At 39.7% G+C, this 24,713-nt stretch overlaps 3 pseudogenes; 2 read left to right on the plus strand and 1 right to left on the minus strand.

Annotated features, from left to right (window-relative positions):
* The first annotated feature begins 1,177 nt into the window (after positions 1–1,177).
* On the plus strand, positions 1,178–2,046 carry LOC118706064 (annotated as a pseudogene).
* Positions 2,047–12,403: 10,357 nt separating this feature from the next.
* On the plus strand, positions 12,404–13,625 carry LOC118710553 (annotated as a pseudogene).
* Positions 13,626–13,902: 277 nt separating this feature from the next.
* Positions 13,903–24,441, minus strand: LOC118706068 (annotated as a pseudogene).
* Between the last annotated feature and the right edge of the window lie 272 nt (positions 24,442–24,713).

A 24,713-nucleotide genomic window follows, 5' to 3' on the forward strand; every position in this document is an offset into this window, starting at 1 on the left:
AATTTTTGGCAACATTTGAAAAGTTCATACAGATAAAAGGAAAAAGAATTAAGTTATAAGTGTTTGCCTACTTTGCTCTGTGGAACTGATGGAAATAATGGGTAAAAAGAATTAATTGAAATCCAAAAAGGCTAAACTGATCTACAGAACATAGAGCTAAGTCTGGAGGGGTGCAGAGAGAGTGTATAACAATAAAAGCCAATGCTGATGCACCAAAGGGAGTTTTGGAAGGAAAGATTTTGGGAAATCAATTAAGATCAAAAAAGAGATTTGAGATTTTCTTAGTGAGCCATTGTGGATATTTGGGAACAAAAAGTAGCAAAGAGAAACTTTAGAGCATATTGCTCTGTGTCCCGCAATGTATTGTTTCATCTATTTTAAGAGGCTTGAATAAAAACACATTTCAGTGTATTTGTAATGTGGGCTTTGTATCAGTTGAATGGGATGTTGTAGGGAAAAATGCCATAAGGCAGAAGCAAGAAGGCCCGGTTGTATTCAGGTTACTTAGGAAAAAACACTAGCCCTGGAAGGCACCTCAGTTTTTCATCCTAATCCTCTTAATAGGAGAAGTATTTGGTTAAATATTTTGCCCAAGGTCACACAGCTAAGAGAGAAAATCCAAACTAGAATCCAAATGTTCTTGATCATGTTTTAGTAGCTATGTATAATCTCAGTTAATATTACACAGTTGCATGGTATTAATATAGTCAGTTTACTATTTGTGTCATTAAGAAAATTAATATTAGGTATGAAAAACAGTTTTAATTGAATGTTAGTGTATGAAGAAATAATAAATAATACCAATAGATCTTTTGCCAGGTGCTTTCAGAGAAGATTAACAATGACAAAAGATTAGTAGGTTACCAAGATACCATTGTGCAACTTTCAAAATACTACCCCACTGGGGAGTGTTACTGTTGGCTTAATTAAAAGAAACAATCAGTTGCCTGATTTACTAACATCTTTGACACTTGATAATTGTCAATCAATTATCAATATTTATTAAGCATTGATAGTATAATTATTTACATGACATTCTCATTTTGCTTGATTCAAATTCTAAACTCATTGGATAGCAACTCACTATTTCCACTCCTCTAAACCCCAGCCCTGGAAAGCACCATCCTGCATTCTGTTTCCAGGCGTGTGGGGGCCGGAGATCGGAGCAGCTCTCGCCATGGAGAGCTTGTGCCCAGGTCCCTTCTTAGTGCGGGAATGCCCCCACCTGAAGCTGAAGAAGCCGCCCTGGGTGCACATGCCCTCGGCCATGATGGTGTACGCTCTTGGTGGTGGTGTCTTACTTCCTCATCATCCGAGGAATAATTTATGATATTATTGTTGAACCTCCGAGTGTTGGCTCTATGGCTGATGAACATGGGCATCAAAGACCAGTAGCTTTCTTGGCATACAGAGGAAATGAACAATATATTATGGAAGGACTCACATCCATTTCCTGTTTACAATGGGAGGTTTAGGTTCCATAATCCTAGACCGATCCAATGCTCCAAACATTCCCAAACTCAATAGATTTCTTCTTCTATTCATTGGATTCGTCTGTGTCCTATTGAGTTTTTTCATGGCTAGAGTATTCACGAGAATGAAACTGCCGGGCTCTCTGAAGGGTTAGTGTGCCTTTTGAGAAGAAATCTGTGGATACTAGATTTGTTCCTGATAATGACGTTCTAAAGGTGGTACCAAAACTCTGCTATGAAATATGGAAAAGAATAAAAAGCAGCAGAAAAGAAGCATCTAGTAGGAAACATGGAAACATATGAAAGCTCAGACTAGAATATCTTCTTGGTATCAAAGAGACAAGCTTCTACAGGGTTTTTTCCTGCTGACCTACACTGACATGCCAAGGTTAAGTGGCATTTTCTTCTCAGCTTTTAATTTAAAGAAAATGTACTCCATTTCTACACCTATAATATTGAATATAGTAATTATTTTTTACAACCATCTTGACATTATTTTGGAGATGACATTTCTGACTCTTAGAAATGAATGTATATTCAGGAAGCGAGAGCCCATAAGCTGGGAACTGTGGACCGCTGACCAGTCTTACCTGTGGTGCTTTGCCTTTAAACAGAGTGTGTGATAGCGGCACATTATTTCATTCTGTTTCCATGAGTTTGAGTACTATAGAGACTTTATATAAGTGGAATTGTGCATTATTTGTCTATTTGTGACTGGCTTATTTTGTTCATCCATGTTGTAGCATATGACAGAATTTCCTCCTTAAATTTTTTTTTTTAATTTATAGATTTTGAAGAGAGAGGGAGAAACATTAATTTGTTGTTCTACTCACTTATGTATTCATTGGTTGCTTCTTGTATGTGTCTTGACCAGGGATGGAACTTGCAACCTCAGTGTATCAGAAGGATACTCTAATCAACTGAGCTACCTGGCCAGGGGAAGGATTTCCTCCTTTTTTTTTTTTTTTTTTTTTTAAAAAGGCTGAATAATAAATATCTATGATACATGTATACCACATTTTCTTTATCCAATAATCTATTGATAGACATTTAGGTATTTTCTACCTTTTGGCTGTGGTATTGTGAGTAATGCTGCAATGAAAAATGAATGCAAATATCTCATGGAGAATCTATTTTTAATTATTTTGAGTAAATACTCAGAAGTGAAATTGTTGGATCTTATGGCAGTCTGTTTTTAATTTTTTGAGGAACCTCAATATAGTTTTTCATAACAGCTGTACCATTTTATATTCTCACAAACTGTGCACAAATATTCTAATTTATCTACATCTCCACCAACACTTGCTATTGCTATTTTTCTCTCTCTCTCACTCCCTCCCTCCCTTTCTCCCTCCCTCCCTCCCTCCCTCCCTCCCTCCCTCCCTCCCTTCCTCCCTCCCTCCCTTCCTCCCTCCCTCCCTCTCTCCTTTTCTCCCTCTTTTTTCCCTTCTTTCCTTCCTTTCTTGATAGCCATCCTAACAAGAGTGAGGTGAAACCTGACTGTAGTTTTGATTTACATTTTCTTGATGATTACTGATGTAGAGCATCTTTTCATATACCTGTTAACCATTTGTATGTCTTTTTTGGAGAAATGTGTATTCTATTCCTTTGCCAAGTTTTAAATAAAAGTATTTGTTTTTTTGGTAATTGAGTTGTAGGAGTTCCTTATACATTTTGAATATAACTATCAGCTATAAGTTTTGCAAATATATATATTTTTTCTATTCTGTTGGTTGTCTTTCATTTGTTGCTGTTTCTTTGGCTGTACAGAAGCTTTTTATTTTTTTGTATTAGCTGTATTCTTGGTGTTACATCTAAAAAATCATTGTTAAAACCAATGTTGTGAATCTTTTCCTCTGCTTTCTTTTAGAATTTCGTAGTTCCAGGTCTTACATTTAATTTTTAATCAACTTGAATTGATTTTTGTATGTGAAATGAATTGTGTCTATTTTTTTTCTTGTAAGTATTCAGTTTTCTCAACATCATTTGTTACAGAGACTAGCATTTCCCCATCATGTTGCCTTTGTCACTACTGTCTAAGATTATTTGATCATATGTGAGTGTGTTGCCGAGCTCTCTGTTCTGTTCCATTGGTCTATATGTATGCATTTATTCCAGGATCACAATGTTTTAATTACAGTAGCTTTGTGATATGTTTTGAAATCAGGAAGTGTGATGACTTCAGATTTGTTCTTCTTTCTCAAGATTGCTTTGACTATTTAGATCCTTTGTGATTACCTATTAATTCAGGACTTTTTCTCTATTTTTTTGAAAATTGCCTTTGGGATAATGACATAGATGCCATTGAACTTATAGATCATTTTAGATAGTATGAACATTTTAACAATATTAAATCTTTTGGTTCAAAGACACAGATGTATACATTTTTTGGTATTTTCTTTAATTTCTTTCAGCAATGTTTTATAGATTTTAGTGTATACATTTTTTGTCTTTTTGTTTAAGTTTATACATAGGTATTATTTTCTTAATTTCCTTTCTTGATGGTTAGTTGTTAGTATACAGCCATGCAACTAACTTTTGTTTTGTTTTGAATCTTTATTATTGAAAGTATTCCATATGTGCTCCTTTCCCACCTATTTGGTAGAAATCTTCAGTGAAACAATTAGGTCCTGAGCTTTTCTTTGTCAGCAGTTTTTGGTTAGTTTCAAATCTGTTATTCCTCTTCAGATTTTCTGTTTCTTTATGATTCAGTCTTGGTAGGCGGTTGTTCCTAAAAATTTTTTCATTTCTTCTAGTTTAGTCAACCTTTTGACATGTAATTGCCAAAGTAGTCTCAAAATTCTTTTCATTTCTGTAATATCAGTGGTAATTTTTCTTCTTTTATTTATAATTTCATTTATTTTAGGGGTGTCGAACTCAATCAGAGAAGGGGCCAAAATCTAAAATCCAGCCTAAATCGCGGGCCGAATGGTTTACTGAACAGTCATAAACTGTCATTGTGATGGAAACGCAGCGGAGTGCAGTGATGACAGCGCGGTGTAGGCCACATTGCAAGGCCTGGTGGGAAGGATTTGGCCCGCGGGCCTTGTGTTTGACACATGTGATTTATTTGAATCATGTATTTTAGTCTAGCTAAGGGTTTTTTGAATTTTGTTGATTCAAATCTGTTTTATTGATTTTCTAATGTTTTTCTTTGTTTATTTTTACTCTTTACTATTTACTACTTCTGATTAATTTGGGCTTATTTTGTTGAGCTATAATATAAATATAATATAAGTATTTGTTTATAAATATTTTTATTATAATATTTAATACTAGAGGCCCAGTGCACAAAATTTGTGCGTAGGTAGAGTCCCTAGGCCTGACCAGAGATCACGACTGATCTATGGGATGACTGATGGGATGATCAGGGGGCCTTCACTGGCTCCAACTTGGCTGGCCTGGGGCCTGCAGGCTGTGGGAAGCTCCTGCATTGAGCGTCTGCCCCCTGGTGCTCAGTGTGCATCATAGTGACCGGTCATTCTACTGGTCTTTCTGTCATTTGGTCAATTTGCATATTAGACTTATATTATATAGAGTGTAATGTAAACAATATGATTCACCAATTAATTTATTTACCAATTAATATAATTACTATAATATATTTTATTTATATGTAATTACACATTAGAGAAAGAGCTTTCATCTTTTCACTATTGTGTATGATATTAGTTGAGGCTTGTCAGATAGCAACTGTATTATGTTGAAATGGTTTCCTATTCCTAGTTTGCTAAGATTTTTTATCAATAAAGGGTTTAAATTTTCTCAAATATTTTTTCTGCAACTATTGAGACTATCATATAGTTTTTATCCTTCATTATATATAATTACACATTACATATAAGTAAATATCAATAGTAAAATAGTATTAATATATAGTTTTATATTATAAGTCTGTTATGAATTTATGATACCATTAGTTGTATATTTCCTCATCTTATAATACAAAGAAAGAAAATAAAAGCAGTTTCAATTAATATAACACAATACTTTCTTATTGCAAAGAAGTGTTACATTATATTTAATGAAAAAGCTGTTTTAGTTTAAATTTTGACAGATTTTTTCATATTTCACTTTTATGTTTATATTAAAGCAAACATTTAAGTTACCTTATTTCTTTAGTTATTTCTAAAATGTCTTCACATTATGACTTCAGAACCAGAGTTAGCCCAGAAAGTGGGGTCTAAGTTTTCCACACGATATTGTCCTCTGTGGCATCAAAAGATTTGGTGATGCAATAATTATCAAATAGCCCTTCACTGTTGTCTCCAGAACTTTCTACCAAACAGCTGCTGCCCATTCTGAAGCTTTCCATGCTGCTCATTTTGATATTGGTACAAGAGTTGGCAATGAAACTACACCATTGATTGTTGCCTCGCCAACAATAATTACGAGCCACTATTCTGATTTTGGATATGTTAAGATGTGAAAAATATAGTTCTCAGAATTATTGAAATATAGTAGTTGAAATGCTTTCCCTAAAGGATCTGATTAATATATGAAAGAATTGTTAATATATTTAACATTATGCCACACAACTGTGCCCTCAGCCCTGTCCTGTTCAAAATAATCATTAATATCCTGTATTATGTGAATATCAAAATTACACCCTATATAATAAAAGCCTAATAGGTAAATTGTCCCCTCGGGCAGTCTTTTGACTGGGAGTTGAACCAGGAGACCTGGAGTATAACTGCTGGCTATGAAGTGCGCTGACCAGCCGGGGGCAGTGTGGAACATGGTGGGCGTCAGTGATGCTGTGCTGGCAGTGGGAGGCATTGGAGGCACTGTGGGCCCCGATAGGCCCGAACAAGAGCAGGACCACAGCTTGATGGTGGAGCAGGTGAGCCGGTGACCCCAGGCCAAAGCAGGTGTGAACAGGGGCCCAGATGCTGCCCAGGGTCCAGAGGTCAGCTGGGACCTGCCCTTCCATGCCAGATGCTCACACTTCAATCGCAGGCCAGGCATTGGGACCATACCCTTGCATGAATTTCATACACTGGGCCTCCAGTATTATATGAAGCTGGAGAGAATAGTCTTTATTATCTAATAACACAATCAAGCAGCAAGAACTTAATAGGGGTCTACTTTGGAATTGTGTGCAATGCTGTCTTTGCTCGGAGGGATAATTAATTCAATTTGGTTTACCTTGGTGAGGGCTAAGATCCTTCCTTTAGAACCTCAAACAACATGCAGCATCCAAGTTGAAAGTTTTCTTTGGGTTCTCATGGCAGATTGTCCATCACACTCGATTAGCAGGTTGTAAACATACAATGAGTTTTGAGACAAAAACCTGTGCTAAAGGACAACTTCTGGGACTTTTTGTTTCCTCTCACAGTATGCCAAAAGTTCTTTGGAAAAACAAAAACAAAACAAAAAACGCTCTGTTTAATAAAATCCTTTTCCTTTGCATATTACTCTTGAGGACCTTTTATATTTTCAGTGTAAGTGAATCATCCAACTGGTTCTTCACCAAGTACTTTGAGATTTGAATATAGATTGACATCTTACTTTGATATTTGACACTTCTTAGAGTCTTAGCAAAAGCTTCAATTTTAGCATTCTATTACAGAGATACACTTAAGGTGCTGCACTGAAATATATAGACTATTACTTATTTAGAGTAGAAAAATGACTGATTAGACATCCAGAAACTTCTGTTCTGAACTTAAACAAATTTTTTGTATTTGAGGTTCTCAACATTTTTGGCTGTTATGTCAAAATGTACACAGTAAATAAAAATTACATTCTCACAATTTTTAGCATCCTGGTCATAAAAGTTAATATTTTGTACCTACTCAAAATACAATGTTGACTATCAGGTGAAAGAGAAATGTATGTGTAGATATAAGCTTACGAATTCTTTGCTCTACACATCTGAAACTCATTGATACATTTTAATTTTTTCCTATTATTAATGACACGTTTATTGCATTATGGTTCAAAACTAATGACAACAATATATTGAGACTCCTTGTTGAGAACTCCTCTTGAAAGGAGTTTTTTTTTTTTAATATATTTTATTGATTTTGTACAGAGAGGAGGGGAGAGAGATAGAGAGTTAGAAACATCAATGAGAGAGAGTCATCGATCAGCTGCCTCTTGCACACCCCCTACTAGGGATGTGCCCGCAACCAAGGTACATGCCCTTGACTGGAATCGAACCCGGAACCCCTCAGTCCCCAAGCCAACGCTCTATCCACTGAGCCAAACCGGTTTGGGCGAAAGGAGTTTTTGAAAACATTATTTTGATCCTTAACTTTTCCCTTAACTAAAAATAAGGAGTGAACCTGAAATTCCCTTTAGTCCTAAGATCTCATATATATATATATATATATAAAATGAGTTATAGTTAATTGAAAAACATGTAAAAGGCATGCATTTTAGTTGAGTTTATGGATACACAATAAAAACATTGTAAAAATAAAAAGAGATTATATAGCTTTCAGCTTTTGAAACAATATAAATACTGATTTTGAAAGAAGAAAAGACATGCTGTGTATATATATATATATATATATATACACAGCATGTCTTTTCTTCTTTCAAAATCAGATTTCTCATTTTAAGGTTGTTTAAGTAAAACTTTGAATATTCTTAAAACAAGGGGAGAGGAAAAAGTATGTGGTGATTGAATTTACTTATTACTTCTGAAAACTGCTCATTAAGAACTATTACCTCATATTGTTTGATGGTGCAGTTTCTCATATCTATTGAGAGCCCTCTAGGTAAGTTAGTTATTTATAATTCAATCTAGCTGATAATAGATAACAAAAGGAAAATAATAAAAATTTGAAGACTTACTTCTTAAGAAACTATTATTAGACTATTTCATTCCATGTTTTACCTTTTTGTATGATACTTTGCATTCTATGTTTTCATGTTTAATATTCTTTTGTGTCATAGAGTAGCATCCTTGTAACTTTATAATATAATTGTAATGGAATATGATGTTACTTTAATAATATGTTATTTTTTTTGTAGTTTATAGGTCTTAACGTTTCCTGCAACATTGGAATAGCCTAGGAAGTCTGACAGAAAAAAATATGTCCCCATCTCAGAGATTCTAATTCTTTTGGTTGAAGATGGGGACCAGACATTAAGGCGCTTTTAAAAAGTTCTTTAGGTGATTCCATTATAGAGTGTGGCTGCGACCCACTTCTATAAATATTATAGACTAGAGGCCTGATGCATGAATTATACACTAGTGGGGGTCCCTAGTCCTGGCCCGCAGGATAAGGCTGAAACCAGATCTCCAACATCCCCTGAGGGGTCCTGGATTGTAAGAGGGTGCAGGCCAAGTGGAGGAACAAGCAGTGCTAGAGATGGACATGGGAGGTTGGTCAGCCGGGAGGGACCACAGTAGGGCTCCAGGGCATGTCCGGCCCATCTTGCTCAGTCCTGATTGGCTGGACCTCAGCAGCAAGCTAACCTACTGGTCAGCGCATCTACCCCCTGGTGGTTAGTACATGTCATAGTGAGTGGTTGAGCAGCCTTAGCATATCATTAGCATACTATTGTAGATGCCTGGTGCACGAAATTCATACATAGGGGGGGGGGTGTCCCTCAGCCCAGCCTGTACCCTCTCCAATCTGGGACCCCTTGAGGGATGTCCGACTGCCTATCTAACAGGCAGTTGGACATCCTTCTCAAAATTCAGGACTGCTGACTCCCAACTGCTCGCTTGCCTGACTGATTGCCCCTAAGTGCTTCTGTCTGCCTGATCATCCCTAACCACTCCCCTGCCAGCCTGATTGACACCTAACTGCTCCCCTGCTGTCCCAATTGTCCCTAACTGCCCTCCTCTGCCAGCCTGATAGCCCACAATTGCCCTCCCCTGCATGTGTGGTTCCCCCCTAACTGCCCTCCTCTGATGGCCTGGCTATTCCTAACTGCCCTCCTCTGCCAAACCAACCACCTTTCACTGCCCTCTCCTGCTGGCCTCATCACCTCTAACTTCTCTCCCCTGCCAGCCTAGTTGCCCCTAACTGCTCTCCCCTGCAGGCCTGGTTCCCACCAACTGCCCTCCCCTATAGGCCTGGTACCCCCAAACTGTCCTCCCCTGCAGTCATGATCCCCCCCACAACTGCCCTCCCCTGCTGGCTTGAGCACCCACAACTGCCCTCCCCTGCTGACCATCTTGTGGTGGCCATCTTGTGTCCACATAGGGGCAACCATCTTTGACCATATCGGGGCAGCCATCTTGTGTGTTGGAGTGATGGTCAATTTGCATATTACTCTTTTATTAGATAGAATTACACTTTAAATGGTTGAACAGACAACCAGATGACAGGACATTTAGCATATTAGGCTTTTATTATATAGGATTCTATAATCTGTCATCATTATTTGCCTAGTTAACATGAGACCTGTCTATATATTTCACTACCTATTAGCCCAGAGTTGGATTGTAAATAAAGTATGGAACATTTCTTAATCAGATGTGAATTTAATTGAAAACATATAGTGTTAGAAAGTCAATTTAAAAAGAAAAAAAGAAAAAAAATGATAGTTATTGGTGCTATAGTTTGCAGTACTAATGGTACTGTTCCAGATCCATGATATCCCTGTATTTCCATGACTAAAAGATCATTTTGCAATTTTATCAATAGCTAATAAGATTTGAATAGAACTTAAGATGGATCTACCTGTGATTGAATTCTTCATGTAAAATATTTTTTGGGTTATTCTGATATTATTATACTAGAGGCACTATGCACGAAATTCATGCAAGGGGCTCGGGCAGCCTTCACAGCCCTGACTTTGTCTGGAAGGTCACCTGGAAGGATGTCCCAAAGGCCGTTCGGATGTCCAAGCTAATTATCATTTTATGTTTTTATTATTATAGATTCTGTAGAGGAAATGTAAATTTCTCTCACAGCTAAATTATTCCAAGCTAAATACTAGTCCATTTATTTGGTCTTTGCATAATAATAATGACTTGCAGAGGTGACCAGTAATATCATGTCCATTAAGGACCTAATTTTAGGGCAGGATCTGAATGATAAAACTCAGCAGGAGATGCTTTCTTTTAAAATAATCTCCTCTATGCTTGTATTATGAGTTTAAGTAATAGTATTTTTATCATTATATTATTGTTACTTTATTATTCACTCTCAGAGATTTCTATTTGCAGAGGTAGGATTTATGATTTTATTCATTATTCATTGTGAGTGAAGTTTAAAATGGGAAATCATTTTCAGTTTTGCAAGCCTTAATTGAATACTCTTGAATACTCATTGAGAACAATGGGTAGATTTTTCTCCATGAGTATTAGAAAGGTTATACATTAACTATCTTGTCCTCAAATGTTTTATAATAATAGGAGGATATTTATATTATAAATGTTTTATAATAATATTATAATATAATAATACATCACAGTATTAATATGTACAGATCAGAATGCTGGGGAAACTTTAATAAAGGTATGGTAGTTAATATTAATTCCGAAACCATACTTGTCATATTTTCAAAAGTATTAGAATATGCAATTTCTGCTCTTAAAAAGTGACTGCCTGATAAAATTGGTTTTGACTAAGCAGAATATATTCAAGCCAATCATACAAATATCTCCTAAATGTTAAAATATTTTGATGGTTTTTGACATTTGTTTTTAAACACGAACACATACGAAATGCATATTTTTCAGGAGACATTCTTTTGATATTGTAGTTTTAGGCTAGTTATTAACAAGAGACAAACTTTTCTAAGTTAAAAAATGTCATACTAATAAAACCCAAAGAATGCTCATTTTTGCCTGTTGTAAATATTGTAGGAGTCCCATATCAGTGATTCACCCGAGATTACCAGCAAAAGCAGTAAAGTTTCCAGTGTGCTGTTGGCTTCCTACCTCAGTTGGATGTGATTCTTTTTCTCTTTTCTGTGGCACGGTGCAAGCTTGTTCCATGCCACATGAGCACATGAGAACGTGAATATCCTTACAGGCAGCACTCATCCAATGGGGATGGGTGTTGGAAATAAATGCCTCAGCCTCTTATTCTCAGATGGGATGACTCTGGGGTATGCTTCATACTGATTCTCTGAGAGTACCCAGAGGACTAGAACCCCATGGTCCAAAGAAGTGAACTGCTTACTGATGCTTTATTATTTTGAGGTTTTCTCCCTACTTTTACCCATGTCCTTATTTTTGCTTCCTGAGATCACCATCTAAAATTCCCTTCTGTATCAGCATTTATTTGGGGGGAAACCAAAACAAAAAAAAAACAATATCTATTACTATCTACTCTCTCATTGGATAGAAACTGTGGTTTGGCTGGGCCAAGGCTTTTCACAATAACCACTAGATTTCTCTGCCCTCTTTGCAGCCATACATGATCATGCAACCAATCTTAGCTAAATAGAGTATGAGTAGAAATTGTGATTGCACCTTCCTGGCTGTGCTTTAAATGGTAGGGACATCCTGTCATTTCCCCCCCTCCCCCCATTTTTTCACTTCCCTTGAGTATACAGAAGGAATCTTATCACCTCTTCATATTTGGGAATCAGAAGCGTGGATTCCAGACATGGCAGAGCCTCTGTACCAGAGTACAAGCTTGTATTTCTTGCTATTACTTAAAAGAGAAGCAAGCTTCTAGCTCATTTTGGTATATCTGTGTTACAGCATCCTAAATTATATTGTGGTTATTATATTGTCTACAGTAATGAAATACGGGGACTTGTGTGCAGTGCTGTGCATAGCACCAGAAGTGACTTAGTTTGCAAGTTCCCTTGGTCTCTTCAGGGGAAATTGAGGCCGGCTCGTTCAAAAGAGACAAAGGGAGCTATCAATCATGTAGGCCAGCCTGGGTCCCTGGGCACAGAACTTGGCTGAGAAGAGCTTTTGCGTCTGGAAACAACCTGGTTGATGAAGGGGGGCGGGGGGCGAGCACGGGGGGCAATGTGGCCCCCATGACTTGCTGGGCTTGCAGCTCTTTCTCTCCCTTCAGAACCTTACCTTGGCTTTGGATTTCAGAAGACAACCACACCAGAGACCAGACTCAGTGAGAGAGTATGTGTTTTGGGCCATGGCCTGGTGGAGCCTGTCCCTATTACAAACATGTCTCAGAGCAGCCGGGAGCTGGTGTTGGCCTTGCTCTTTCCCAGGAAGGATGCTGCTGGAGTCAGTGTAGTGATGTGGAAAAGAACAGAACTGAGGCCACAGGAGGGACTGAATCAGAGATGGAGACCCCAGGGCCTTCGATGGCAACCCATCCTGACACCTGGCAGACAGCCCGTGGGGGAAGGAGCCACTGGCCACAGCAGGAGCTTGGACTAAGCAGAATATATTCAAGCCAATCATACAAATATCTCCTAAATGTTAAAATATTTTGATGGTTTTTTGACATTTGTTTTTAAACATGAACACATAAGAATTGCATATTTTGCAGGAGACACTCTTTTGATATTGTAATTTTAGGCTAGTTATTAACAAGAGACACACTTTTCTAAAATGTTGAAAAATGTCATACTAATGAAACCCAAAAAATGTTTCTCATGGCAGTGGTGATGCCAGCCCTGAGCGGGGCAGGCGTTGTATTTGAACTGATGTACCAGCAGGCATTCGGTGACCTGACATCCCAGCTCCCCATCACCCCAGGGACAGCATAACAGAGCTTTGAGCAAATAGTGAGTGGACCCTCCCTGGATGGGGTGGCCTGGGGTCATATGGTGGCCTTTTTCTCCCTGGGTGGGGCACGGTGGGTGAGCGCACAGACAAGGACATGCAGGTATTGCTGAGTTGGATGCAACTTGAATGACCACCTAGAGCCTTGGATCAGGAGAATAGCGCTGGGACACTTGTGGAATCTACAGAAGAGTTCAGTGGCCAAGAGCCTGAAGGGCTAGGAGTGCTTCATCGCTGGTTTCTGACGGGCATGTCTGTGGCTGGCATGATTCTGCTGGGCATACTCTTCAGTTAGAAATGACCAGGTCCCGACCACCCACTCACTCTCCCATACCCGTCCTTCCCCCCCCCCCCCCCCATGTCCCTCCTTTCAGCCACCATTGCCACCAGGAGAACCACTACATACGGCCCATGAGCACCCTACATATCACAGGGTTGGACCTAGACCTGGGCCCCCACAATTAGTTTTCTAGAATCTCCTATACTTCTGTAAGAGTCAGCTTCACCCACACCTTAGTTCTCCTGGCCCTAAACCCCAATTTCCCCAAATCTGTTCCATAGAAGCTGGCATGTGTGGGAGTTTGAGGCTGGGGTAGGAACGACCCTGCCTGTTGGTAGAACCCCCTTACTCCTTGGCCTCTCGAGAATACTTTCCTGCCAGGAAGCCAGACAGTGTTCCAACCCTTTCCCCCAGAGAGACTAGGTTGCCTTTGTTTTCATGTTTACATGTTTTCATGATCGGAATTGATCATTTTTTTCTTTTTCTTTTTTTTGGGGGGTGTGGGGGGGAGAGGCTGCAGGGGTGGTCACAGAAACTTTGTTGCAACTGAGAAACCAGACTGCAGTAAGTCTGCATGATTAGAGTAGATGGTGGTTATCTTTCTAAAGGGTGAATGAAGCCGGAGCCCAGCTGGAAAGGTTAAAACCAAAACCTGAATATCCTCTTGCCTGGTTCAGCCCCGCATCACCCGACTTGGGATGGGAGAGGAGTGGCTGCACAACAACACTGCACTAAGGTACGAGGTCCAACTGGGCAGAGGCAACATCCCAGCGGGAGAAAGCCATCACTGAAGAGGATGCTGCAGTAACCTGCTAACCATTCTCTGCCATTCTTTGTTGAGAAAGGTGAGGGTGTGGGGTGAGCAGTAAATTATGCACTTCATTCTTCAAATGAGTAAATGCTACAGGGTGGGGATGATGGTCATTCAAGGAGTAGAAGAGGGTGAAAACTAGGCTGGTTATAGATCTTTGTGCCTGTGGAAAAGAACAGAGCTGATAGAAGAGAAGGGAACATTGAAATGCCCACAAGTCAGTACAAGAGGGAGAGCCTCCTTTCTTTTTTTCTTAAGACTGGAAACAGCATCTTTTCATGTTCCTTGTTGCAGTGGCAGCCAACGCGCTGGCTTTCACGAAGCATGATTTCTGTAGTGTGGTCTGTTGGTTAGGCTGCTCAATCTGGGAGCACAAATGTGAGGCTGAGCATTATTGCTGGAACCAGGTCTTCTCACAGAGGATTGGATACATGGCATTGACACCATCAGGTGCTTAGGTTAAAGCTTCTGGAATATTGCAATGGTGTGATTGACAGGTTTTTGCCTATCAAGATCTTGTACATGTAAACTCTTTTGGAAAAGCTGGAGATACACAGATGAGGAAGATTTTGGTTTAGAGCCACAAAGTTCCACGCACCAGCCACAGATAGATGCCTCTGCCTCGTTGCCTACACATCCTTTGCCGAGAAACCATTCCAATGCTGAGTTTTAAGTACTGTGGTTGAAAGAAAGGATCTGCCCACCACCATCCATCCTCCCTCTTCCTCTGTGTGCATCTCAGCAGCAGAAGTTCGCAGGGAGGTAGTCTTTGTTTCCTCTCATCAGGAAAATCACTCTGACCTGATAGCCCATGTTGCTGGAGGTAACCCCTGCCATGGAGATGCAGCCGTCCTTTGTCATGTAGACGGAGAATTTCTTGGTCAGCCACACCACCTGCTCTGGATTCAGTCCTGTGAAACAAAACATGCCAATCTGGTTGGTGATGTGCTGCCAGTTGTGGGAGAGCCCTCCTGCTTGAGGTTGGAGACCAGCTGGGTCTGCATACTAATGATGTGGTGGGCCATGCCTTCAATTCCTGCAACCATTGCTTTCGCAGATCAGGGCTGTTCAGGATGGTGGAGGCAATCCGGGCCCCATTGACAGGAGGGTTGGAATACATGGGCCCTAATCAAGATCTTCAACTGTGGCTCCACCTTTTTGGCCTCATCGGCATCTTTGCAGACCACAGTGAAGGCTCTCACACGCTCGCCATATAAGCCCCTGTTCTTGGCATGGGACTGGCCAAGGCAAACATTAATGCCCTGTTCAATGAAGTGGCACACAGCCCAGGCATCCTTGCGTGGGATTCCTTCAGGTCGGTTTGGGCAGAAAGACATCTCAGCTGAACTTGAAAAATCTTTGCAGAAAACTGGCTCCGATCCTTAAGGCCCTGGTTCCAGAAATGGTCTGTATGGCTGCTTTTCAGGTCTCCACTGTTCTCACCCAGGACCAGCTCTGCAGACACCTTACAAAACTCTGCCAGTCCCCAATGGGTAGGTATTCCTTTTCCAGGTTTTTTGCAGCAATCTGGGCCTCCGCCTTCCCAATACTAGAGAGAACGTAAGGCTTTTCATTATCATCCGGTAGGCACCAACTCCCAGATTCATCTTTTTGTTGTTGGTGTCTCTTTTAAAGGCTTCTGTGACTCCCAGGATGGGATCTTGTAATGTCAATGGGGTATTAAAATCCCCTGTTATGATCATATTGCTGTCAATCTCCCCCTTGATATCATCCAGATGTTTGTCTTTTTTGTTTTATTTTATTTTATTTTTATTTTATATTTTATTTTGTATTTGGGTACTCCTGCATTGGGTGCATATATGTTTACCAGAGTTATATCTTCTTATTGTATCATTTTAGTATTATGAAGGGTCCTTCCTTGTTCCTTGTTGTGGCCTTCACTTAGAGGTCTATTTTGTCATATATATCAGTAAGTATTCCTACCCCAGCTCTTTTTTCATTTAAATTTTTTTCTGAAAAATATATTTACATCCTTCACTTTCAGTCTGTGTGAGTCCTTTGTCTGAGGTGGGTATCTTGTAGAGAACATATATATGGGTCATGTTTTCTTAACCATTCAGCCACACTCTGTCTTTTGATTGGAAAATTAAGTTTAAAATTGATATGTACTTGTTTGTAGCCATTTTTATTCTTTATGCCTATGTTCCTTCTTCCCTTCCCATTTATTTTTATTTTATTATTATTTTTTTTTACAACAATCCCTTTAGCATCTCTTGCATTGCTAGCTTGGTAGTGATAGCTTCCCTTAGTCTTTTATTCTTTTGTCTGTGAAGCTCCTGACTTCACCTTCAATTTTGGAATGATCACCTAGCTGTATAGAGTATTCTTGGACTCTGTCCCTTGCTTTGCATCATTCCGTATATTTCATTCCATTCCCTTTTGGCCTGATGTGTTTCTGTTGAGAAATCATTTGATAATTTAATGAGAGATCCTTTATAGGTAAATCTCTGTTTTTCTCTTGCAGCCTTTCTCTCTCTCTCTCTCTCTCTCTCTCTCTCTCTCTCTCTCTAACTCTCTTTTTTCTTTTTGTTAATGTTTGCCATTGTAAGTACAATCTATCTTGGTATGGATATTTTGGGGTACATATTGTTTGAGACTCTCTGTGCTTGTATGACTTTTTTCTTCCCCATGTTAGGAAAGTTTTCTGTCATTATTTCTTTAAATAGTTTTTCTAATCCTTGCTCCTCTTCTTGTCCTTATGGAACTCCTATTATACATATGTTACTTTGTTTCATGTTGTCCTAAAGCTCCCTTAGGTTCTCCTCCTGCTTTCTATTTTTTATTTTTAATAGTTGTTCAGATTGGGTGTGTTTGACTGCCCTATCTTCTAACTTACTAATTCAGTTCTCTGCTTCTTCTAGTCTACTGTTGAAACCTTTTATTGTTTTTTTAATTATTATAGCTATATCATTTTTATTTCCTCATGATTCTTACATAAAATTGTTGCTTTTCTCATCCATCCAGCTTAATCTGAATTGTTTTTCTGACATATTACATGCCTCTACTTCATTTAGTTCCTTTTCTAGCAATTCCACCTTTTCTTTCCTTGGGGGGTTGTTTCTTTTTATCTCCATTTTTTGCTTTCTCTTTCTGGCCCTGGGTACCCTGAGTGGGTTTTGAGAGTTTGAAGAACTAATCATGTCAATGGTCTGGAAATTGTTAGCCCAGAAGCCAGGTCTGCCTTGAGTCTCACACCTTTATTGTCTCTGCTCTGAGTTGTATCCCTGTCTCTCCATAGAATTGATCCCTCAGTTGTCTGCTTCAGGTGCTCAGGGTGGTGGGAGTGTGTGCATAGTTCCTCTGGTATGCAACTCCTTAGGAAGACCCAGTGCCCTCTGGCATGCAATTCTCTGTGTGTCCCTAGAACCTGTGTCAGGTTTATACCTTAGGTTCTTCTGGCAGCACATTTGTAGCACCTGGCTAGGCACACTGGCTTGCTCTGGGTTGCTTGGGCAGTGCTCCCCTGTAGTCTGAGTGGGGCGCATGCTGGGTTACTCTAGGTTGCCCCCGGCAGCAAGGCCCTGAGCTCAGGTGGAGTGGGCACAGGTTGCTCAGTCCTTACTCTTTGTCACCTGGAGAGGCATGTTCGATTGTTCCAGTTTGCCCCTCCCTAGTGTGAGCAGGAGCAGGTTGCCCTGGGTCACTGAGTTCGCACTCTCCTATCACCCAGAGTGAAGTGCACTATGGGTTGCTCAGGATAGCCCTATCAGGACTATCCTGGGGACTGGGGTGGAGTGGGTACAGTCAGAGCTCCCCTGTAGCCCTGGATGTGGCCTGCACTGTGTGGCTGTGGGTCACTCCTCCTGGGTCACACCAGCAGGGCTGTTCAGGGGGCCTTGGTGGAGCATTCACAGATTGATCTGGGTCACACAGGTTGCTCTAGGTCACACAATCCATGCTCTTTTGTGGTCCGGAGTAAGGCAAGCTCTGCATTGCTCTGGGTTTGGGGGAGGAGCAGGCGTTGGGGGGCTCCTAGTCAGGCTAGGAGAACAGTTCTGGGTTCTGGGGCAGGGGTGGAACACACTCACTGCAGGGTCTTGGAGCCAGCTCCCAGTGGGCTGGTGAGGAGGCCTGGTGCGGTAGCTCACTCTGACATCACACGCTCCTGCAGACATCTGGAAGCCTGCTGGGAGGTACTGCACCACTCACTGCCAGGGCACAGTGGTGGTTCCATGTGGGTTATGGCTGGCAAGCGGCATTCTCTAGTTGTCCTCTGCCCCTCCTTATTGAAAATTGTCTCCCCAGCTGTGTCTAATTTGTTAATTCAGGGTGGATGTTCTCTGACTTAGTTGCTTTTCTGGCCTGGCCCTAGGAGGAAGTGCACAACACTATTGCCTATTCAGCTGTTATTTTCTATTCCAAAATATTAATAAATCTATATAAAAAGATCATCTCCAAGCATTTGATGAACACTGGAGGATGAGAATCAGGGCATTAATCAGCCATTCTGAGAGTCCTTTATGAATTGTCCATGCTATTATGTTAACATTCTTATTTTCAGTTTTTTAGCATATATTTTTTTTTTTTTTGTCTCTGATAATATTTCATTTCAGGCACTGAGTTTTTATCACAAGTTTTCCATGGATATTTATTCCCTAAGGTATTTCCTGCAAAGTGCCTATGAATATTTAACTTGAGGATGGCTGCTTTTTGATGGGAGTGTGCTATTCAGTATTTGTGTTGGTTGCTTTTTTCTGTATCAGTGTGCTCTTGGACTATTTCATTCATTGATTAATCTATCCATCCACTTACTTATTCATCCATCCATTCATTACTATTTCAGGCACTGTAGTAAGCAATGTCACTTTCCATTTGGAGATAGAACTAAAGAGAGTTGCCCTCATTGGAAGCATCATGACAGTGCATTGATTAATCTCCCAAGCTCCCACCTTGTGGCACTAGTTATGGTAGTATTATCCATAGCCATCAAATGGTCATGAAATGAACTTCATTTTTTCATATATCCCTGCCTTTGGTGATTATATTTCCATTATATCATATAATGACAGTGTTATTCTATAAAAACATTAGGTTTTATTTTGTAATAAGTTAAAGCTAAACTTTTTTATTTGCCCTGGATACATTCTCCAGTTTGTTTGTAATGACTCATTTCACCTTGACATATTAGAGCTTTCTAGTATACCTGGCTTTGCTTTTAAATAAAAAGGTGATTGTTTTGATCCTTCTAAACAAGTCGAAGAAGGAAAATGTAGCGTTTTTGTTGCTAGAGCAAGGCTTTGGAGAACATAGAGACATAAATACTGAGAAATTTTATGTTCTGAAAAGGTTGTTGACTTATATTCGCTGATATTATTTTGAGCCCTGGTTTTCTTTATCATTAAGATCTCCTGAATACATTATTGTTAATTCTCTTTGTTAATCTAATGAATTATTCTATATATAATATTTATGTTTAAGTAGTGTCATAGGGGTAAAAGAAAAAAAAAAGCATTTTGTTAACAGAAATGTGCAGACTAAAATACAAAAAAAAAAAATTATTCTGTTTCCTTTTGGCTTCTTCATTGATTTCAGTAAAAAGACATAAAAAATTTAGTGCTATCTCAGTCTGTCTTTTATAAAAACAACTCTGTGTCTCCTATTTGAATTTAATGTAGAATTGACATCCTGAGTGCAGCCTAGAGAACTTTCGGATTATGAGCACTTTAGTTTTTAAAGTCATATCTTAAACTATAAATAGAAAGGTAATTGACTTAAGTGATTTATTTATCATTTCCTCATTATAATCTTCTTCAGTATGATACAAGGAAGTGGGTGTCCATTAAGTAATGTAGGAATGAAGAGTGTGATAAACATTAGCATTCTGTTCTTTATGCTAGCTGCAATACTATTCAGTGAGGAAACTCTGAAGTAGATGTGGTAAAAGAAACACGTCTTCTATCTAATACACTTAAATCACTTTTCAAACAGCCGGAAATGGTATGCATCTCTTCTCCAGAGCCTGGCAAATTAGGCTATTTTAATGTGATAAAATATAGTCTCGATGAAAAGTTTTATTTTTAGTTTGGTATCTTTTAAAGGATGCTTTGAAAATCACTGTTTCTGAATATGTGTCTGTCTACCCCCCAGTATGCTGTCATAGACAGTTGGCATCCCCTTGGCAACTTTGCAGGATCAAATTCCTGCATTCAGTATTCAGTGCAAGGAACACCAGCACTGCCTCTTCTTCCCATCTGCAAATGGGAGAGAATCAATCTCTGTACATGCGAGTCTTTCATTGTAGTCATATAGTTATAAAACTTATAATAAGCACCTTTGGGGCAGAGAAATGTTTATTCGATTTTGTGTCAGCAGATCCTTGCCCGTACCTGACTCATAGAGAAGGTACTCAAGAAATCTTTCTTATTAATCAGGGGGATTTTTTTAAAAGAAGATTTATAGCATTGTTTTTGAGTTGGTTCGGAAGTTTTAAAATGTGCAGTAAACTACTTGGTGATGATCACAGCCAGAAGTGAGAAGGATGATTCGAGGGAAACTTCTGCAAAGTCTATTCTGTTTTCCTGTTTCCTTCAGAATCTCCCAGGAATGCCTGTCGCTTGTGGGAAATAATCCAGGGATTCTGGGAAATGTAGTCCTCAGGCTTTCAAACTCTGTGGCACTGGGATGAGTATAAAAGTGGGAGACTTTCCAAACTGCCAAAAGGTAATCCAGCAGAAAGTTCTAGGTACAACTTTTAAAAGTTTACTTGGAAATGTCTGTATGAGTGTCAACCGTGTGGTAGAATTTAGTATGATGGGTCTACACCTTAGACTTACACAAGGATTGATTGCATGCAAGTTTCAATATGATCTAATTTGCATGTTTCACTATACAATTTGAGATGATGCTAGTACATACAGGCAATTCTGATGGTTGTCATTTCAGGATTTTTCTTATTGGTATGCTCATTGAATCATCACTTTGAGGAGTCCTTGAAATAAGGGCTAACTATGGGGAGACCTTGGGAGACATTCCTGGTGGGTAGTAAGATTTTCTGTCACTCAGTTACAATGTTACACAGCAGAGTGGACTAACTATAGATCTTAATAGGTTAAACAGGATCTGAAGATGTCCTCCCCACCCCCAAGTTTGGTTAGATAACTGCAAAGAGGGCAAATCATTTGTAACATCTATTCATTTTCGCTTATAAATTTGTCTTTGTTGTGAAATTACTTTTGTTAATTTTTAGAAGGCTCCTACCAAAAACTGTGAGAAATGTGTCCTCTTTGATGTCTTGAATGAGGTGTTGCTGCTCTCAGGCCCACAGTGTGCCCTCAGAGAGTAATAAAAGGAGTTTGAAAAGATTTGTCTCCCCATTCTTTAATTTTGAATAGTGCTTGGTACATATATGCCTACCATGGCATAATATATTTTGTCAAATGAATGAATAGCTAAAATAAGACATTATTATTTAGTGTGTCAATGTTTAGGATGTTCTTACTTTATTTTATTTTGAGACACTTTTTTTTTTTTTTTTTTTAATGTGGCTGAAGGCTAAAAAGTGAGTTTGGCTTTTTTTCCATGTTATTCTTCAATATTGACTCATTGCCACACAGTCCAGAAAACTGTCTCCAAGGGGGAGCCAGTAAGGTCTATTACCAAATACCTTCTTTCTATAGATAGGAGCATCGTGTTTGGGACATTGGTATAGGAATTAATATAATAGTGCATCAGGAAGACTAATGAGTTGAAAGATTTGTACTACAAACTTTTATTCACCCATCAGGACTTAGGTTTCTATGGTTTAAATAAACAATTTCTTGTCTACCTATTCCATTTTTTTTACATTCATGATATTTTATAGTTCCTATCTTAATTATTACATATTCATTTAATTATTCATATTCATTCATTCATTCACTCAATTTACCAATGTTTATTGAGTGTTATACCAACAAAACTATATCATCCATCCTCTCAAAAATTTGCAACTTAGTTGTTGAAAGAGATGGCAAACTAAAATTTTAATATTTTAGGTGAAATATTTGCATAGTGATGATCACTGGCTGCAGTAAAAAATATAAATTAAAAATGTATTTTATTTATGGGACTTGAAGAAAATGTTATTCAATTTATATACCTGATAGGGGCCCAGTGCATGAATTCATGCACCTTGAAAGGAACTGTAGGCCTCGAGGAGGCTGCGGTGGGCACAGGAGTGGGTCTCAGCCAATCCTTTTAACCCCCACTCAGCCCCTCTCACTAGCAGCCCCTCTCTACTGGCAGCCCCACCCCCGCTGTTACCACTGCTGATGGCATGGAACAATTGGGGCTGGTGCCAGCAGCAGGTGTAAGCAGGGTCAGCACTGTCAGTGGGTGCAAGTGGTGGTAGCTGCCCTGATTGCCCCTCAGGAGCAGGGGGAGGTGGAGAAGCCCTCAGGGGCCATCAAGATTGGTGCCAGATGTTGGCAGTGGGTCCAGGTGTGAGGGGAGTTGGCCCTGGCAGTGGGTGTGAGTGCTGGCTGGAACCTCAGCACATGGGGTGAAGAATTTTCAGTAACCACCAGAGGCTTGCCCCGATGATAGCAACCAGTGCCCCTCCTTGGTCTAGCACCCCTGCTCACCTGCTCTACCATCTCGCTGCAGCCAACACTTACCATGTTCTATGCTTTACCACCCACTGCTGTTACCCGCCATGTTCTGTGCTCACCCTCTGGTGGCCAGCACACATCATAACCACTGGTTCTTCTGACATTCAGTCTATTTGCATATTAGGGTTTTATGAATATAGATACCTAGTAATAATGAAAAGGCTCTCAATTAATGTGTAATATATTGACGAATAAGTTCTGAGCAATATTATTAGTAGTAATAAACAATTAAAAGTATATTTTCTATTGATTTGTCATGTGAAATAATTGTAAGAGCCAATTTTAAATGTTTAAGATGGACACAATTCTATACTAAATTCTTCTGAGTTTATCTTGTATACTCTCTTTATATATATGTTTCAGGTATACAACATTATAATTTGATGTTTGTATATATATTCTATTTTTTTTTAACTGAGGCTCTTTTGTGGCAAGCATGTTAAAACATAGCACTGCTTCTAAATTAGAGATAAATTAGGAAGTTTGCTTTCATTCTGTAGTAGTGATGTGTCAGAGCCAGCAACAAGAGCACCACACAGCTCTGCTGGTCTGACTGACTCTGAGTGGCAGTGAGTCCATGTATTCTTCTAAATTCTCTTATCCAACGATGCCAGGGCTGGTTATTCTCAAACCCTGCCTGCTATACAAACTGTTGAGATCTTAGTCCAAGTTCTTCCTTTACCCTCTGTTCACTAGTAACAGGTGTTAGATCTGAGCCCCTCTGCTTGGGGCTGGACATCCTAGGATACCAGGTATTAGATGGAGAAGCCATGAGAGGTTTAGGGTGTACAAGAAGAGTCTTTATTGCAGAAGCCAGTGGCTAAATAGCCATCAGACATGAACAGTCCTCAGCCAAGTCTATGCAGGCAGGCAGCCAGACACGGGCTGGTGAACATATATCTTTCCCATAAACAGCACAGTCTCTGTACCCACAGGTATTATCTGAGCAGCTGCATGCTGCCTCCTAGACTCACCGCATCACATTGTAGTGGTACCTGAGCTCTCTGGCTCAGCAACTTCACCTGCCTCTCCTGCCCTCTGCTCTCTCCAGCAGACTTCTCACTCCATCTTCAGCTGACTCCAGCTGACTCCAGCCAACTAGCTGGTCAGTAACTTACTTTTATACCATTTAGACAAAGAAGGCTTCATGCCGATAGTTACATCAATTATATTGGCTACTGAAGGGCAGAGTATACCATGTGTCCTTTTCCTGCTCATGGTATGTTGGCCTGATTAGGATTCCCAGGCTCAGAGTCCTGGAACATTCTGTTTAGGCACATGCTCAGAGCGGCCCTAAGTCCTTCTGGTGCACGGATAATAAGGCCTTTGTGCTCCCACCGACCTTGACTCTCCGGGGACCTGGCATGGCTCCCACATGATGGAAGTGCAGAGTTTCCATGTCTTTGAAAATTAGTTCCTCCTGTGCTACTACGGCTACCTCTACTTTATGTTTCACTCTGAAGATACTATTGGAAGCATTTCTGGGGATTTGTTCAATGGATGGGCTCAAATCTAATTCAAGGTATACCCAGAATAAAATTTACCCCGCTTGACTAAAAGATCTTACTGACTGTTAGGTACTCTCTTGACTCATCCTTAACTCATAACCGATTCATGTTCCCGGCATATCACACCGGCCGCCTACAGCTTTCCTTCCCACGGCACACTACTAACTCCACATGGCACTCCACCACCGCTCCTCAGGCCCACAGGATCACTGGGATACATTTTTACAAAGATATGCAAGAAAGAACACACATGGCTCTCCCACACATCTCAAAACAACCATACCGATCATGCAGAAGGAAGTACAATTTATTTTAGTTTCATATCCCTGTTTTTAAAACATAAGTAGGCAGATACAAAGATGCTGCTGCTGTGATAATCTTTATGGTCAAAAAAGATCCTTTAAAAT

This window comes from Pipistrellus kuhlii, unplaced genomic scaffold, assembly GCF_014108245.1.
Source record: "Pipistrellus kuhlii isolate mPipKuh1 unplaced genomic scaffold, mPipKuh1.p scaffold_m20_p_1, whole genome shotgun sequence".
In the NCBI taxonomy this organism is placed as follows: domain Eukaryota; kingdom Metazoa; phylum Chordata; class Mammalia; order Chiroptera; family Vespertilionidae; genus Pipistrellus; species Pipistrellus kuhlii.